Source organism: Penaeus japonicus, unplaced genomic scaffold (assembly GCF_977035675.1).
Source record: "Penaeus japonicus unplaced genomic scaffold, GWHDUDI00000001_assembly GWHDUDI00000037, whole genome shotgun sequence".
Classification (NCBI taxonomy): Eukaryota; Metazoa; Arthropoda; class Malacostraca; order Decapoda; family Penaeidae; genus Penaeus; species Penaeus japonicus.
Window position 1 is genome coordinate 4,146,321 of NW_028234439.1, and position 5,000 is coordinate 4,151,320.

Genomic DNA, 5,000 nt, shown 5'->3' on the forward strand with positions numbered 1-5,000 from the left:
CTTGCATAATTTTTTGTTATAATATAACTATCCAAATTGTTGTCATAATTTCCAATTACTCTAATTATTCTTATTGAATAATTACCTAGATTAGGGACTTGGCCTATTCCATGATAACTCCAGTACAAGAAAAATAATAGAAATAGAACTTTCTTATGTATATATATATATATATATATATATATATATATATATATATATATATATATATATATATATATATATATATTACACACACATATCAACACACACAACACCACACACACACACACACACACACACACACACACACACACACATATATATATATATATATATATATATATATATATATATATATATATATATATATATATATATATGCATGTCTTAAGCTCCGTAGGTCATCCTAGAAGACACGGGAAAAAGACCCTTATTAATGAAGCAGTAAATCTTATATCACTCTCCTGTGGGACTGTTTTATGAGTGGACACACCTCATAAAACTCAAAATCACTCGAGAAGCAATATGTCAGGAAATGTTGAATATTGGCTGCTACAAGTAATGGACATTCCAAGGGGAGTTAGAGTGAGAGAGAGAGAGAGAGAGAAAGAGAGAGAGAGAGAGAGAGAGAGAGAGAGAGAGAGAGAGAGAGAGAGAGAGAGAGAGAGAGAGAGAGAGAGAGAGAGAGAGAGAGAGAGAGAGAGAGAGAGAGAGAGACCAATAAATAAACTAATAGATTAACCGACAAACAATTTACAAGAGTCTCCCCTCTCCTCCCCCACCACACGTAAAAAGATGCTAATGGATAAAAAATGATAATAATAAAAAAATATCTTGACAATCATATCACAGCAGACTAAATGTTTGATTCATGGAAGTCGATTGACAACCCGCTTTCGAACAACAGAAAAGTTATTCCCAGGTAATGAGTCACTTAATATGCAAATAGCGAATGACCTGCGAAGCTTGGTGTCTACTGTTGGGGAAGGGGGGAGGGAGGGGGGGGGAGGGCAAGCTAGAGGTGGAGGGGTACAAGGTGAAGTGGAGGGAGGGGGAGGGAGGGGGGAGGGCAAGGTAAAGGTGGAGGGGTAGAAGGTGAAGTGGAGGGAGGGGGAGGGAGGGGGAGGGAGGGGGAGGGAGTTGAGAGGTGGGAGGGAGGGAAAGGGGGTACAGGGAGAGGAATCGGGAGGGAGGAGGAGGTTCAGGGAGAGATGGGGGAGGTTGGAGGGAGGGAGAAAGAGATGCAAGTTCAGGTGGGGGGAGGGGGTAGCAAGGAAGATGGAGGGAGTAGAAGGACAAGGAGAGATAGAGAAAGGGAGTAGGAGAGAAGGGGAGAGATGGAAGAGATGGGGAGGTGGAGAGGAAAAAGAGGAAGAGGAAGAAGAAGGAAGAGGAAGAAGAAGGAAGGAAGAGGAAGAGTAAGTGGAGGAGGGATACGGGGAGTGGTAGGGTAGAGGGGATAGGGGGGAGGGGGGAGGTACAGGAAAAAGAACCACTGGTGAGGGGGTTGGGATGAGGGTAGGAGGAAAGGGTGGGGGTAGGGGGGTAGGGGGGAAAGGATAGGGGGGGTGATCGTCGATTACTTCCAATTCGATTTATGATTGGCTGTTACTATTGGGTAGGGGGAGGGAGTGGGAGGGGGGTACGTCTAACTCGGTTCGTAATTGGTCGTTACGGCTGAGTGGATGGGGGGGGGGGGGGGAGGGGGTGAGGGGAAGGGGTATGAGTAGATAATCTCGACTCATAATTGGTTGTTATCAATGTTATCTTTTTAAAGGGGAGAGGGGGGGGGGGTAGGGTAGGAAAATCTATGATTGATCACTCATTTCGAAAAAAGTAGTGGGGGTAGGGGGTAGGGGGGGTAGGGGAAGGTTATCTCTAAACTCAATGATCAATTTTTCTGTTGGGGGGGAGGGGCGAAGAAGGGAGGGAGAGAGGTTAACGACTGGCTCCGACTCGATAAATGACTGGATTTTATATTTCTAGGGGAGGGGGGGGAGATGGAGGGACAGAGAGGGGCATCATTATTATCGTCATCATCATCATCAGTCACTATTGTTATTATCATTATTATTATCATTATCACTATCAATATCATCATTATCATTACCATCACAATCATCCTTATCTTTATTCATACCATTACTCCTACAACTACATTACATATGTATGTATATATATATATATATATATATATATATATATATATATATATATATATATATATATTTATATATATATATATATGTATACACACCTTGCTTTGCTGTTGCATTCGGCATCACCCTCACATCACACCAAACCACATTATTGCCGTTTAATTATAGATCTCTGTCTCTCACAACATCTCAAGACTTAAGTGGAGGGAGCCAATCAGATTGGCTAATCAAAAGAACGTCTTGTTGGGATAATCAATCGGGTTAATTATAAGAAAAGAAAATAGTTTTATTTTTTTCTATTTACATATATATATGTATGTTGTTGGTGTTTTGTTTTCAATGCCATTATCAATATCATTAATATGATTTGTATTATCACCATTATCATTATCCTCGTAATTTTGTTAGCATTATCATTATTATTAGTAGTATAAAAATATTATTACTATCATTATCTTTATTTCATTATTTGTTATTTTCATCAGCATTTTCATTATTGCTGTTATCATTGTTATAATCACCTTGATTATTTTTATCATTATCATTATCATTATTACCATCATTATCACTACAATCACTATTTTTAGAGAAAGAAATGTAGGAGGGAAAGTGAGAAGGAGAAGGTGAGAGAAAGGGAGAAAGAGAAAGAGAGTGAAAGAGAAAAAAGGAAGGTAAGAGAAAGATAAAGAGGGGGATAGAAAAGAGAGAGAGAGAGAGAAAAAAAATAACAAGGACAGAGTATGTCACAGAAAGAAAGAGAGAGTATTTAAGTTCACAGGAAGAACAGGATATAATTCCGTAAAGATTAATCAGAAAAGTTCAGAAGTTCAGAAAAAAAAGTTTAGAAAAATAGATTAGGTCCAAATAACAATTAAGAAATGAACAGCTTTCTTCAGAATATAGTTGTTTGAAGATTTACTAGTGTATAAATAAAATGCTAAGCTAAAAAAAAAAAAAAAAAAAGTAGTTTCTTGTACTTTAGTATCTAACTTCAGAAATTGAGAAAAAATTTATTAACAAGAAAATGAAAAATAAAGTTTCATAGACTATGGTATCTACAACCAGAAGTTCAAATATTAATTGTGTAAAGAATTATTATATCAATAAAATAGTTCCATAGACTCTCCTTGTTGGGACTTAGTACGTTGTTTTTCTTTTAAGCCAATTAAAAAGAAAAAAAAAGTGTTTAATTTCAAGCGTTGAGAATTTAGTTTTGTACAGATAAACGCTTCTACTTGTTATAATATTTTGAGAGAAAAAAAACGAAATGATTTGAAAGGAAAACGAAAAAATAACGGAAAAACAAAACGTCAAATGAGATTTTTAAATTAGATGAGGAGTGACAGCGTATTTTTCAGAAGAGAAATCGCTGTAACAATTTTTTTTTTTATTCAAGACTTTCACCAGCGGCATTTCTCTTGAATTTATAAACGTTGAATATATATATATCTTGTTTCACTCTCCGCCCATTCCCGCCTTCTCTCTTTATTTCTATCTCTCTATTTCTCTCATTCTCTGTCATTCCTTTTTTCTCTCTCCTTTCTTTACCCCTTCCCTCCCTCCTTCCCAACTCCTCACTTCCTTCTTTCTGTCTGTTTCTCCTCCTCCTCCCTTTCTCTCTCTCTCTCTTTTTCTCTCTCTCCCCCTTCTCTCTCTCTCTCCCTCCCTCCTTCCCCATTCTCTTTCTCTCTTCCTCCTTCAGTCATTTCCCTCCCCTGCCTCCCTTCTCTCTCTCTCTCTCTCTCTCCCATCCTCCTCCCTTCCCTCCCTCCTCCTCTCTCTCTTTTGTCTCTTTCTCTCTCTCCCTCCCCCCTCTCTCTTCTGCTTCTCTCTTCCTCCTTCCCTCCATCCCTCACTCCTCCTTTCCCCTTTCTGTCTCTCTCTTTCTCTCCCTCCCTCCTCCTCTCCCTCATCTGTCTCTCTCTCGTTCTTCCTCCCTCCTCCTCTCCCTCCCTCACCTTCCTTCCCCTCCCCCTTTCTGTCACTCTCTTTCCCTCCCTCCCTCCTCCCCTTCCTTCCCCTTCCCCCCTTCTATCTCTCTAGTTCATTCTCGTAAATGCTTTATAAGTAACCACATTTCCCCTTACGTTTCCTTGCAGCTCTAGACATGGGGGAGACGTGACGGGTGTAGGCAGTGAGACCTCCCCCCCCTCCCCCTTCTTCCATCAGAGGGCCGCCCACATCTTCCATCGCCGCCCACACTCGACTGCCGGCCGCCCATCGCCCACTGCCAACAGGCGTCCGAACAATTTTCTTCTTCCATCTCAAGTTTCGGATTCGTTATGCCTTTCCAGGTATTTTGTTTTCGGGCTCTTGGCTTCATTGGAAGGACTTCTTTGTTTGACTCGTTTTTTATCTGTTTGTTGACCTTTTTTCAATGTGTGTCTGTTTGCGTTTGTTTGTGTTACTCTTTCTCACTTCCGTCTTTCCGTCCCCCTCCTCTCTCTCTCCGTCTCTCTCTCTCTCTCCTTTCCTTCTCTCCCTTCCCTCTCTCCTCCCACCCTTTCCTTCTTCCCACTCCCATACCCCCTTCTTTCTGTATGTTTCTCTATTTCCTGTCTTCTCTCTCTTTCTCTTGTGTTATTCCTCTTGATTCTTTTGTTTATTGTCCCGTTTGTTTTATTTTATTTTATTAACTTTATTATCTTTAAGGATTTTCCTCAACTCATCAACTGTTCATGGTTCACTGTAGAACTTTTGTTTCGTTTTACTATTCATTAATTATTTTTTCTACCATGGCTTCCTCTTGACGACTTCTTTTCATTTTACTTTTTCTTATTTCATATTGTTCCAAAAATAAAATGACTGAAACATTTTTTTTTTTTTTTCTGTTTGAGGTCTGAAAGAGTTATGTGTATC

The 5,000-nt window shown here is 39.6% G+C and overlaps 1 protein-coding gene and 1 long non-coding RNA gene across 2 annotated transcripts in view; both read left to right on the forward strand.

Annotated features, from left to right (window-relative positions):
- The window catches only part of LOC122251212 (carbonic anhydrase-related protein 10), a gene marked incomplete at its 5' end in the record, with an annotated part of 310,050 nt that overhangs the window by 124,830 nt on the left and 180,220 nt on the right, over positions 1 to 5,000 (forward strand).
- The window catches only part of LOC147467161 (uncharacterized), a 14,802-nt gene that overhangs the window by 3,505 nt on the left and 6,297 nt on the right, over positions 1 to 5,000 (forward strand). The window contains exon 2 of the long non-coding RNA XR_015190654.1: positions 4,241 to 4,435. This is a non-coding gene — a long non-coding RNA (uncharacterized LOC147467161). The remainder of the gene's footprint in view (positions 1 to 4,240; positions 4,436 to 5,000) is intronic.